The 14403-nt window shown below is 40.5% G+C and overlaps 1 long non-coding RNA gene across 1 annotated transcript; it reads left to right on the top strand.

Moving 5' to 3' along the window:
- LOC306933415 lies at positions 1-836 on the top strand. The gene is made up of 3 exons (XR_013791225.1): positions 1-418; positions 535-626; positions 732-836. It is a non-coding gene; the product is annotated as an uncharacterized lncRNA (long non-coding RNA).
- The last annotated feature ends 13567 nt before the right edge of the window (positions 837-14403 follow it).

Raw genomic sequence — 14403 nt, 5'->3', positions numbered from 1 at the left:
CAGACATCTCTGGATACAACACAACACACAACGCCACTAGATACAACACAACAGACAACACCACTGTATTCAACACAACAGACATCTCTGGATACAACACAACACACAACGCCACTAGATACAACACAACACACAACACCACTAGACATAACACAACACACAGCATCACTGGACACAACACAACAAACAACATCTCTGGATGCAACACAACACACAGCGTCACTGAATGCAACACACAACATCTCTGGATGCAGCGGAACTCAGAACCATACCCAGACAGCTGTCAATCACTCTGCCACATTCCTGTTTCCTGCAGCAAACCACACCCACCAGGGAAGTTACATCTGTGTTTATCACATCCACGTTTTCTCTCACAACTTCTCCTCTAAGAGCGAGGTCCTCTCTATCACTGTCACAGGTAACACGAAATGTCGTCTTTTCAAGTCACAATTTGAAACTCAAGCAAGCAATCTTTACGCTGTTCTTTTGCATGATGTTTGATGTTCTAACATATTTAACATATTTCCCTCACAGCTTCTCATCTGACATCTAACGTTCTCACATGTACAGTCATGGTGCTGCTGCTCTCGATCCTGATAATTGCTGTCCTCTATCGTCTCTGGAAGGTAATTATACTTCTTTATTCAACATAACACTGCAATGTAAATGTCAGACGTTTTTAATTTAAGAGAGCCGGTTTATTAAAGCCAGGCACTGCTGTGTTTCTCCAGGTCATCAGAAGGCGGCGTGCGGGAGCGCAGGACATTGGCGTGGTTTATTATAATGTAAGACGGGAGAGCGTAGAGATAGTTTATTATAACGAATTTGCTCGTTCCGACGTTGAAGCCGGACTGAGTGAAGAGACAGAATACCACCAGTATGATGATGTGGGTGTACGAGGAGGTGCTGAAGCTGCACCCTGTGAGGAGGCAGAATACCATCAGTATGATGATGTGGGTGTACGAGGAGGTGCTGAAGCTGCACCCTGTGAGGAGGCAGAATACCATCAGTATGATGATGTGGGTGTAGGAGGAGGTGCTAAAGAGACAGAATACCACCAGTATGATGATGTGGGTGTACGAGGAGGTGCTGACGCTACACCCAGTGAGGAGACAGAATACCACCAGTATGATGATGTGGGTGTACGAGGAGGTGCTGACGCTACACCCAGTGAGGAGACAGAATACCACCAGTATGATGATGTGGGTGTACGAGGAGGTGCCGAAGCTGCACCCTGTGAGGAGACAGAATACCACCAGTATGATGATGTGGGTGTACGAGGAGGTGCCGAAGCTGCACCCTGTGAGGAGACAGAATACCACCAGTATGATGATGTGGGTGTACGAGGAGGTGCCGAAGCTGCACCCTGTGAGGAGACAGAATACCATCAGTATGATGATGTGGGTGTACGAGGAGGTGCCGAAGCTGCACCCTGTGAGGAGACAGAATACCATCAGTATGATGATGTGGGTGTACGAGGAGGTGCCGAAGCTGCACCCTGTGAGGAGACAGAATACCATCAGTATGATGATGTGGGTGTACGAGGAGGTGCCGAAGCTGCACCCAGTGAGGAGACAGAACACCTCCTGTATGATGATGTGGGTGTACGAGGAGGTGCCGAAGCTGCACCCTGTGAGGAGACAGAATACCATCAGTATGATGATGTGGGTGTACGAGGAGGTGCCGAAGCTGCACCCTGTGAGGAGACAGAACACCTCCTGTATGATGATGTGGGTGTACGAGGAGGTGCTGATGGGGCAGTAAGAGGCAGGAGACCTCCTGTGTACGAGGTGGATCTCTAAAGGGTTTTGAGAGAGCACCACAGTAAAGGTCACAGATACAGGGCACAGAATAAAGTATATACATAATACAATCTGAATCATCCCGCCTGGTGCAGGAGACGCAATCAATAAATATTAAAGTATACCTAGACGTATAATCCCTATACCAGGGGTCTTCAACGTTATTCACGGCAAGGACCCCTTGGCTGAGAGAGATGAAGCAGGGTCCCCCCCCCCAGCTGATTTTCATAGATTTCATTTTTAGATTCACCCATCTTCCAGTTACATCATTGATGATTTTTTTAGATTATAAATATATATTTATAAATATATATATATATTTTTTTGATTTTTGTCATTGTGAGAACGATGGCTTCCATTATATCATGGTAACTTTTAGGGAATAGAAAGCCTGCAGTTTCTATTAGCTTGGATTCCCTATCAATTATGTCACTGGTGGACGGGTCTCTGAACTGCCCACAGCCCTCCTATGAGACACAGACTGGTTTTTGAACTGCCACAGACTGGTTTCTGAACTGCCCACAGGCCTCCTATGAGACACAGACTGGTTTCTGAACTGCCCACATCCCTCCTATGAGACACAGACTGGTTTCTGTACTGCCCACAGCCCTCCTATGAGAGACAGACTGGTTTCTGAACTGCCCACAGCCCTCCTATGAGACACAGACTGGTTTCTGAACTGCCCACAGCCCTCCTATGAGACACAGACCAAGTAGGGAAAAAAATTGACCCCCTCCCTCAAAATAATTATGCAGCTCACCTGCATCTTTTAAAACAGGCCTAAAAATCCACCTTTCAGCAGGCCGGAGGGAGAGGAAAGGATCACTTCTCCCTTAAACACTCCACTCTGTACATATATGTTTTATTTTGTATTATTGTTTCTGATTATATTGAATTTTGTTGTTATTTTTCATGTCATGTCTATGAATTGATAGGGCCTGAAATCTAAACAAAACCGCAAAGGACTTTTGTTTTGATGCTATCCCTTTGAGACTGGGCCCTAGTCTTGCGCCACCTATTTACTATTTTGAAAATCATTTTAAAATAGTTCAACTAGCCAATCTACATCTACACGTTGTGAGCTTGTAGATCAGCTATTTGAACTATTTTAAAAGGTTTTTTAAAATAGTAAAAAATGGCAAATAAGTTTAGGGATAAGGGTTAAGGGGTGGTACAAGATATAGCCCCACCATGAGTCTTTACGTAAAAGTATGTGAACATCTGAAATGCAGTCCCTGTCCCACCCACCAATCGGCAGCCATGTTTTCTAAAGCACAGAAATGGACCTGAATGCCTCTTAATGAACTGTAAAGTTCACTGTTGACTTGCAGCAGTGTTGAACGCTGTACTCAGTGTACTGTAACTGTATGATTTACATGTTATCAATGAAAGAAAAACCTGCAAGAAAAGTTGCAGGTTTAAAACACAATAAGGCGGGTAACAAGAAAAACCCTTCTCTTGACCCAAGTTGACCGTGTTATTATTTTTTTATAATGTTTTATGTTGCTCACTGCTTTTTCAACAGTCTGTTCTAGGTGTGCAAATGTTTTTATGCAACTAAAGCTTCATGTTAAAATTGAAAATGTGTTTTTCTTTTTTTTTACATGTTTGATATGTAGGTGTGCGAAATTTTTGAACTATTATGTTAAAATTAAAATTCAATAAAGTTGAAACTCCTTGAGTAAAATGAAGTGTTCCATCTCGTAACTGTGTTGTGTGTGAAGTACAGGAAGTTGTCACCGGTTACCATGAACACAAACCAAGGATTCGTCCGAAATCAGTGGCTGCGTCCGAATTCATAGTCCCTACTACCTACTCCCTACTCCCCAGTGATGATATCCGACAGTAGGCTACTCAATACTGCCACCATCTGACACAGTCAGGTTATTCCCTCCCCAATGATTGTGGATTGCAAATGATTCTAAACACAATGATGGAGCTTTTATGCATTTGTCGCAATTCTATAAAATAATGTTATTAGATATATTTTTTTTATTCATGGTTGAATGAAGGAATGAATAGGTTAATGACAATATGTTTGCAGGCATTTAGGCCTATGTTCGTGTTATGATAGGTTATTCTCTTTAAATAACATAGGCTATAGGCCTAATGATTATCAATAAATGAATGCAACATAACTGATTCCTCTCCTCTCCCACCGCACCATATTATCCAGCAATATGAAAACAGTGCACCACCTTGCCAATATTCTTTTGACAATGAAAACATCATGACATCATTGAATAGCATTTATAACCACATGAACTCCGCTATATGCCTCTTCTGGCCGGTACCAGGTCATCTCGCCCCTTTTCCAACTCGCCCCGGCGAAAAGTGAAGACGGCTCGCCACAGAATTTCGAAAAGTGAAGACGGCTCGCCCGAGCCGTGGAGAGCCCGCCCCCAAAGCGTGGACAGCTCGCCCCAACTCAAGGATATCTCTCCCCAACGCACAGTTATCTCGCCCCTTGTTTATTTCATGTTTATTTTACAGCGTGGATATCTCGCCCCAACTCACGGATATCTCGCCCCGCCCCGTGTTTATTTCATATTTCATGTTTATTTTACCTTATTTCTCATATTAGAACATTGTTTGTCAAAGGAGAACATTCACACTAACTGGAGGAAAGTACATTTACACAATGACATGCAAATTAATTAACACCTAGCATGCCTTTGATTGTCAACTTAGCCTCACAATGGTTAGCCAGCTACTTTTAGTTTTGAGTTTTATTGGGTTCAAACATTCAGGAAAGCAGTTGATGATTAGATTCCAGCATTAAAACTTTGCACTATATCTGAAGTAGTTTATACACAACTGACATGTTACAGATTTTACAAAGATATTAAAAACATGAAAATGTTCTTGGCAGTGGTTCTGAACCAGTGGTCATTGAGGGGGTTACAATTTACAATTTAGGCATTTAGCAGACGCTCTTAATCCAGAGCGACTTACATTAAGCAATAACAAAAACAAAAAGCATGGCATACATCAAAAGTAGTTATCATGAAACATGCGTAAGCTAAGAACGTAACAGTGGAGTATCTATGTAAACTATGTATACGTTCTAGCTGATCCCCAGCTAAATGATGGAGAGTTGGTAACCAAATGGATTTTTTAAATCTTGAGCGTGTAAAATTATACCATGGTTCCATTTTACACTCTCAACAGTTCAATTATTGTTAAACATCTGCATTACTTAAGTTAATTTACTAACATCAATACAGCATGCAAATGTGGACATATTCTTCTTATATATGTGATGTATTCCCATGCTTTTTTTGTTCTCGCTTAATGTAAATAGCTCTGGATTAAGAGCGTCTGCTAAATGCCTAAATTGTAAATTGTAATTCTTTAGTTTGGGTCTGCCAAGGCTAAATCTCATCAAATGGTGGCCCGTGGCTCAAATGCAGAATAAATATTGATATGAAAAAGGTTGAAAACCACTGAATTAAGGTATATTTATATTTATTTTTCCAATCCTCCAAAATCATGAAAAACGACATGCTATAGTATGCCGTCCGAAGCCATGAACTATAGTATGTCGTTTTTTCATGATTTTCATATTTTTTTCAAATAGTCCAAAATCACGAAAAACGACAAAACGGGTACAGAGTAGTATGCCGTCCGAAATACTTACACCTAGAATCCCCATTCAAACCTATTTAGGTTCATCTTATGGTGGACATGTTTGCCTGAAAAGGAATCTTTGAAATGTTTCATAGTTTTAGAAATATAGTGCTTTCAATTTGAGAAATGTATAATGGCAGATAGTGGCACGTCAAAAAATCATTCACCTAGAAACGCCATTCACACTTTTTATAATTCAGCTTTCTGTGGAGACACATGCTGGAACTTTTTACTTTGAAATGTTTTGTAGTTTCTGAGTTATTTAAGTTAAACGCCCAATGCATTCCCAATGGCAATAGCACAAACTTTGGCATGCTACTAGTCCTACATACTTACACCTAGAAACCCCATTCAAACCTATTTAGGTTCATCTTACGGTGGACATGTTTGCCTGAAAAGGAATCTTTGAAATGTTTCATCGTTTTAGAAATATAGTGCTTTTAAATTTGAGAAATTCAGAGTGGGGGTCAATGGCAGATTTTGGCAAGTAAAGATTTGAGTGGGGTTTGAACCCACAATCTCCAGATCATGCAGCCAGTGTGCTAAGTCACTGATCTACTTGCTACCTGCTATAGTCCATGGTGTCGGAGGGCATACTATAGTATGTCGTTTTTCACGATTTCGGAGGATTTCAAAAAAAGGTGAAAATCACGCAAAAGCGAAAGGCTATAGTCCATGGTGTCGGAGGGCATACTATAGTATGTCGTTTTTCACGATTTCGGAGGATTTTAAAAAAAGGTGAAAATCACGCAAAAGCGAAAGGCTATAGTCCATGGTGTCAGAGGGCATACTATAGTATGTCGTTTTTCACGATTTCGGAGGATTTGAAAAAAGGTGAAAATCACGCAAAAGCAAAAGGCTATAGTCCATGGTGTCGGAGGGCATACTATAGTATGTCGTTTTTCACGATTTCGGAGGATTTTAAAAAAAAAGGTGAAAATCACGCAAAAGCGAAAGGCTATAGTCCATGGTGTCGGAGGGCATACTATAGTATGTCGTTTTTCACGATTTCGGAGGATTTAAAAAAAAAAGGTGAAAATCACGCAAAAGCGAAAGGCTATAGTCCATGGTGTCGGAGGGCATACTATAGTATGTCGTTTTTCACGATTTCGGAGGATTTGAAAAAAAGGTGAAAATCACGCAAAAGCGAAAGGCTATAGTCCATGGTGTCGGAGGGCATACTATAGTATGTCGTTTTTCACGATTTCGAAGGATTTAAAAAAAAGGTGAAAATCACGCAAAAGCGAAAGGCTATAGTCCATGGTGTCGGAGGGCATACTATAGTATGTCGTTTTTCACGATTTCGGAGGATTTGAAAAAAAGGTGAAAATCACGCAAAAGCGAAAGGCTATAGTCCATGGTGTCGGAGGGCATACTATAGTATATCGTTTTTCACGATTTCGGAGGATTTAAAAAAAAGGTGAAAATCATGCAAAAGCGAAAGGCTATAGTCCATGGTGTCAGAGGGCATACTATAGTATGTCGTTTTTCACGATTTCGGAGGATTTAAAAAAAAGGTGAAAATCACGCAAAAGCGAAAGGCTATAGTCCATGTTGTCGGAGGGCATACTATAGTATGTCGTTTTTCACGATTTCGGAGGATTTAGAAAAAAGGTGAAAATCACGCAAAAGCGAAAGGCTATAGTCCATGGTGTCGGAGGGCATACTATAGTATGTCGTTTTTCACGATTTCGGAGGATTTGAAAAAAAGGTGAAAATCACGCAAAAGCGAAAGGCTATAGTCCATGGTGTCGGAGGGCATACTATAGTATGTCGTTTTTCACGATTTCGGAGGATTTTAAAAAAAGTTGAAAATCACGCAAAAGCGAAAGGCTATAATCCATGGTGTCGGAGGGCATACTATAGTATGTCGTTTTTCACGATTTCGGAGGATTTAAAAAAAAGGTGAAAATCACGCAAAAGCGAAAGGCTATAGTCCATGGTGTCGGAGGGCATACTATAGTATGTCGTTTTTCACGATTTCGGAGGATTTAAAAAAAAGGTGAAAATCACGCAAAAGCGAAAGGCTATAGTCCATGGTGTCGGAGGGCATACTATAGTATGTCGTTTTTCACGATTTCGGAGGATTTAAAAAAAAGGTGAAAATCACGCAAAAGCGAAAGGCTATAGTCCATGGTGTCAGAGGGCATACTATAGTATGTCGTTTTTCACGATTTCGGAGGATTTGAAAAAAAGGTGAAAATCACGCAAAAGCAAAAGGCTATAGTCCATGGTGTCGGAGGGCATACTATAGTATGTCGTTTTTCACGATTTCGGAGGATTTAAAAAAAAGGTGAAAATCACGCAAAAGCGAAAGGCTATAGTCCATGGTGTCGGAGGGCATACTATAGTATGTCGTTTTTCACGATTTCGGAGGATTTAAAAAAAAAAGGTGAAAATCACGCAAAAGCGAAAGGCTATAGTCCATGGTGTCGGAGGGCATACTATAGTATGTCGTTTTTCACGATTTCGGAGGATTTGAAAAAAAGGTGAAAATCACGCAAAAGCGAAAGGCTATAGTCCATGGTGTCGGAGGGCATACTATAGTATGTCGTTTTTCACGATTTCGGAGGATTTTAAAAAAAGGTGAAAATCACGCAAAAGCGAAAGGCTATAGTCCATGGTGTCGGAGGGCATACTATAGTATGTCGTTTTTCACGATTTCGGAGGATTTGAAAAAAAGGTGAAAATCACGCAAAAGCGAAAGGCTATAGTCCATGGTGTCGGAGGGCATACTATAGTATATCGTTTTTCACGATTTCGGAGGATTTAAAAAAAAGGTGAAAATCACGCAAAAGCGAAAGGCTATAGTCCATGGTGTCAGAGGGCATACTATAGTATGTCGTTTTTCACGATTTCGGAGGATTTAAAAAAAAAGGTGAAAATCACGCAAAAGCGAAAGGCTATAGTCCATGGTGTCGGAGGGCATACTATAGTATGTCGTTTTTCACGATTTCGGAGGATTTAAAAAAAAAAGGTGAAAATCACGCAAAAGCGAAAGGCTATAGTCCATGGTGTCGGAGGGCATACTATAGTATGTCGTTTTTCACGATTTCGGAGGATTTGAAAAAAAGGTGAAAATCACGCAAAAGCGAAAGGCTATAGTCCATGGTGTCGGAGGGCATACTATAGTATGTCGTTTTTCACGATTTCGGAGGATTTGAAAAAAAGGTGAAAATCACGCAAAAGCGAAAGGCTATAGTCCATGGTGTCGGAGGGCATACTATAGTATGTCGTTTTTCACGATTTCGAAGGATTTAAAAAAAAAGGTGAAAATCACGCAAAAGCGAAAGGCTATAGTCCATGGTGTCGGAGGGCATACTATAGTATGTCGTTTTTCACGATTTCGGAGGATTTGAAAAAAAGGTGAAAATCACGCAAAAGCGAAAGGCTATAGTCCATGGTGTCGGAGGGCATACTATAGTATATCGTTTTTCACGATTTCGGAGGATTTAAAAAAAAGGTGAAAATCACGCAAAAGCGAAAGGCTATAGTCCATGGTGTCAGAGGGCATACTATAGTATGTCGTTTTTCACGATTTCGGAGGATTTAAAAAAAAGGTGAAAATCACGCAAAAGCGAAAGGCTATAGTCCATGTTGTCGGAGGGCATACTATAGTATGTCGTTTTTCACGATTTCGGAGGATTTAGAAAAAAGGTGAAAATCACGCAAAAGCGAAAGGCTATAGTCCATGGTGTCGGAGGGCATACTATAGTATGTCGTTTTTCACGATTTCGGAGGATTTGAAAAAAAGGTGAAAATCACGCAAAAGCGAAAGGCTATAGTCCATGGTGTCGGAGGGCATACTATAGTATGTCGTTTTTCACGATTTCGGAGGATTTTAAAAAAAGTTGAAAATCACGCAAAAGCGAAAGGCTATAATCCATGGTGTCGGAGGGCATACTATAGTATGTCGTTTTTCACGATTTCGGAGGATTTAAAAAAAAGGTGAAAATCACGCAAAAGCGAAAGGCTATAGTCCATGGTGTCGGAGGGCATACTATAGTATGTCGTTTTTCACGATTTCGGAGGATTTAAAAAAAAGGTGAAAATCACGCAAAAGCGAAAGGCTATAGTCCATGGTGTCGGAGGGCATACTATAGTATGTCGTTTTTCACGATTTCGGAGGATTTTAAAAAAAGGTGAAAATCACGCAAAAGCGAAAGGCTATAGTCCATGGTGTCAGAGGGCATACTATAGTATGTCGTTTTTCACGATTTCGGAGGATTTGAAAAAAAGGTGAAAATCACGCAAAAGCAAAAGGCTATAGTCCATGGTGTCGGAGGGCATACTATAGTATGTCGTTTTTCACGATTTCGGAGGATTTAAAAAAAAGGTGAAAATCACGCAAAAGCGAAAGGCTATAGTCCATGGTGTCGGAGGGCATACTATAGTATGTCGTTTTTCACGATTTCGGAGGATTTAAAAAAAAAAGGTGAAAATCACGCAAAAGCGAAAGGCTATAGTCCATGGTGTCGGAGGGCATACTATAGTATGTCGTTTTTCACGATTTCGGAGGATTTGAAAAAAAGGTGAAAATCACGCAAAAGCGAAAGGCTATAGTCCATGGTGTCGGAGGGCATACTATAGTATGTCGTTTTTCACGATTTCGGAGGATTTTAAAAAAAGGTGAAAATCACGCAAAAGCGAAAGGCTATAGTCCATGGTGTCAGAGGGCATACTATAGTATGTCGTTTTTCACGATTTCGGAGGATTTGAAAAAAAGGTGAAAATCACGCAAAAGCAAAAGGCTATAGTCCATGGTGTCGGAGGGCATACTATAGTATGTCGTTTTTCACGATTTCGGAGGATTTAAAAAAAAGGTGAAAATCACGCAAAAGCGAAAGGCTATAGTCCATGGTGTCGGAGGGCATACTATAGTATGTCGTTTTTCACGATTTCGGAGGATTTAAAAAAAAAGGTGAAAATCACGCAAAAGCGAAAGGCTATAGTCCATGGTGTCGGAGGGCATACTATAGTATGTCGTTTTTCACGATTTCGGAGGATTTGAAAAAAAGGTGAAAATCACGCAAAAGCGAAAGGCTATAGTCCATGGTGTCGGAGGGCATACTATAGTATGTCGTTTTTCACGATTTCGAAGGATTTAAAAAAAAAGGTGAAAATCACGCAAAAGCGAAAGGCTATAGTCCATGGTGTCGGAGGGCATACTATAGTATGTCGTTTTTCACGATTTCGGAGGATTTGAAAAAAAGGTGAAAATCACGCAAAAGCGAAAGGCTATAGTCCATGGTGTCAGAGGGCATACTATAGTATGTCGTTTTTCACGATTTCGGAGGATTTAAAAAAAAGGTGAAAATCACGCAAAAGCGAAAGGCTATAGTCCATGGTGTCGGAGGGCATACTATAGTATGTCGTTTTTCACGATTTCGGAGGATTTAGAAAAAAGGTGAAAATCACGCAAAAGCGAAAGGCTATAGTCCATGGTGTCGGAGGGCATACTATAGTATGTCGTTTTTCACGATTTCGGAGGATTTGAAAAAAAGGTGAAAATCACGCAAAAGCGAAAGGCTATAGTCCATGGTGTCGGAGGGCATACTATAGTATGTCGTTTTTCACGATTTCGGAGGATTTAAAAAAAAGGTGAAAATCACGCAAAAGCGAAAGGCTATAGTCCATGGTGTCGGAGGGCATACTATAGTATGTCGTTTTTCATGATTTCGGAGGATTTAAAAAAAAGTTGAAAATCACGCAAAAGCGAAAGGCTATAGTCCATGGTGTCGGAGGGCATACTATAGTATGTCGTTTTTCACGATTTCGGAGGATTTAAAAAAAAGGTGAAAATCACGCAAAAGCGAAAGGCTATAGTCCATGGTGTCGGAGGGCATACTATAGTATGTCGTTTTTCACGATTTCGGAGGATTTAAAAAAAAGGTGAAAATCACGCAAAAGCAAAAGGCTATAGTCCATGGTGTCAGAGGGCATACTATAGTATGTTGTTTTTCACGATTTCGGAGGATTTTAAAAAAAGGTGAAAATCACGCAAAAGCGAAAGGCTATAGTCCATGGTGTCAGAGGGCATACTATAATATGTCGTTTTTCACGATTTCGGAGGATTTGAAAAAAAGGTGAAAATCACGCAAAAGCGAAAGGCTATAGTCCATGGTGTCGGAGGGCATACTATAGTATGTCGTTTTTCACGATTTCGGAGGATTTAAAAAAAAAGGTGAAAATCACGCAAAAGCGAAAGGCTATAGTCCATGGTGTCGGAGGGCATACTATAGTATGTCGTTTTTCACGATTTCGGAGGATTTAAAAAAAAGTTGAAAATCACGCAAAAGCGAAAAGGCTATAGTCCATGGTCTCGGAGGGCATACTATAGTATGTCGTTTTTCACGATTTCGGAGGATTAAAAAAAAAGGTGAAAATCACGCAAAAGCGAAAGGCTATAGTCCATGGTGTCAGAGGGCATACTATAGTATGTTGTTTTTCACGATTTCGGAGGATTTGAAAAAAAGGTGAAAATCACGCAAAAGCGAAAGGCTATAGTCCATGGTGTCGGAGGGCATACTATAGTATGTCGTTTTTCACGATTTCGGAGGATTTGAAAAAAAGGTGAAAATCATGCAAAAGCGAAAGGCTATAGTTCATGGTGTCAGAGGGCATACTATAGTATGTTGTTTTTCACGATTTCGGAGGATTTGAAAAAAAGGTGAAAATCACGCAAAAGCGAAAGGCTATAGTCCATGGTGTCGGAGGGCATACTATAGTATGTCGTTTTTCACGATTTCGGAGGATTTAAAAAAAAGTTGAAAATCACGCAAAAGCGAAAGGCTATAGTCCATGGTGTCGGAGGGCATACTATAGTATGTCGTTTTTCACGATTTCGGAGGATTTAAAAAAAAAAGGTGAAAATCACGCAAAAGCGAAAGGCTATAGTCCATGGTGTCGGAGGGCATACTATAGTATGTCATTTTTCACGATTTCGGAGGATTTGAAAAAAAGGTGAAAATCACGCAAAAGCGAAAGGCTATAGTCCATGGTGTCAGAGGGCATACTATAGTATGTCGTTTTTCACGATTTCGGAGGATTTAAAAAAAAGGTGAAAATCACGCAAAAGCGAAAGGCTATAGTCCATGGTGTCGGAGGGCATACTATAGTATGTCGTTTTTCACGATTTCGGAGGATTTAGAAAAAAGGTGAAAATCACGCAAAAGCGAAAGGCTATAGTCCATGGTGTCGGAGGGCATACTATAGTATGTCGTTTTTCACGATTTCGGAGGATTTGAAAAAAAGGTGAAAATCACGCAAAAGCGAAAGGCTATAGTCCATGGTGTCGGAGGGCATACTATAGTATGTCGTTTTTCACGATTTCGGAGGATTTAAAAAAAAAAGGTGAAAATCACGCAAAAGCGAAAGGCTATAGTCCATGGTGTCGGAGGGCATACTATAGTATGTCGTTTTTCACGATTTCGGAGGATTTGAAAAAAAGGTGAAAATCACGCAAAAGCGAAAGGCTATAGTCCATGGTGTCGGAGGGCATACTATAGTATGTCGTTTTTCACGATTTCGAAGGATTTAAAAAAAAAGGTGAAAATCACGCAAAAGCGAAAGGCTATAGTCCATGGTGTCGGAGGGCATACTATAGTATGTCGTTTTTCACGATTTCGGAGGATTTGAAAAAAAGGTGAAAATCACGCAAAAGCGAAAGGCTATAGTCCATGGTGTCAGAGGGCATACTATAGTATGTCGTTTTTCACGATTTCGGAGGATTTAAAAAAAAGGTGAAAATCACGCAAAAGCGAAAGGCTATAGTCCATGGTGTCGGAGGGCATACTATAGTATGTCGTTTTTCACGATTTCGGAGGATTTAGAAAAAAGGTGAAAATCACGCAAAAGCGAAAGGCTATAGTCCATGGTGTCGGAGGGCATACTATAGTATGTCGTTTTTCACGATTTCGGAGGATTTGAAAAAAAGGTGAAAATCACGCAAAAGCGAAAGGCTATAGTCCATGGTGTCGGAGGGCATACTATAGTATGTCGTTTTTCACGATTTCGGAGGATTTAAAAAAAAGGTGAAAATCACGCAAAAGCGAAAGGCTATAGTCCATGGTGTCGGAGGGCATACTATAGTATGTCGTTTTTCATGATTTCGGAGGATTTAAAAAAAAGTTGAAAATCACGCAAAAGCGAAAGGCTATAGTCCATGGTGTCGGAGGGCATACTATAGTATGTCGTTTTTCACGATTTCGGAGGATTTAAAAAAAAGGTGAAAATCACGCAAAAGCGAAAGGCTATAGTCCATGGTGTCGGAGGGCATACTATAGTATGTCGTTTTTCACGATTTCGGAGGATTTAAAAAAAAGGTGAAAATCACGCAAAAGCAAAAGGCTATAGTCCATGGTGTCAGAGGGCATACTATAGTATGTTGTTTTTCACGATTTCGGAGGATTTTAAAAAAAGGTGAAAATCACGCAAAAGCGAAAGGCTATAGTCCATGGTGTCAGAGGGCATACTATAATATGTCGTTTTTCACGATTTCGGAGGATTTGAAAAAAAGGTGAAAATCACGCAAAAGCGAAAGGCTATAGTCCATGGTGTCGGAGGGCATACTATAGTATGTCGTTTTTCACGATTTCGGAGGATTTAAAAAAAAGGTGAAAATCACGCAAAAGCGAAAGGCTATAGTCCATGGTGTCGGAGGGCATACTATAGTATGTCGTTTTTCACGATTTCGGAGGATTTAAAAAAAAGTTGAAAATCACGCAAAAGCGAAAAGGCTATAGTCCATGGTCTCGGAGGGCATACTATAGTATGTCGTTTTTCACGATTTCGGAGGATTAAAAAAAAAGGTGAAAATCACGCAAAAGCGAAAGGCTATAGTCCATGGTGTCAGAGGGCATACTATAGTATGTTGTTTTTCACGATTTCGGAGGATTTGAAAAAAAGGTGAAAATCACGCAAAAGCGAAAGGCTATAGTCCATGGTGTCGGAGGGCATACTATAGTATGTC

This window comes from Electrona antarctica (genome assembly GCF_951216825.1).
Source record: "Electrona antarctica genome assembly, chromosome: 12".
NCBI lineage: Eukaryota > Metazoa > Chordata > Actinopteri > Myctophiformes > Myctophidae > Electrona > Electrona antarctica.
Note: the sequence above shows the minus strand (reverse complement) of the source record. Positions and strands in the feature narration are given on the sequence as shown.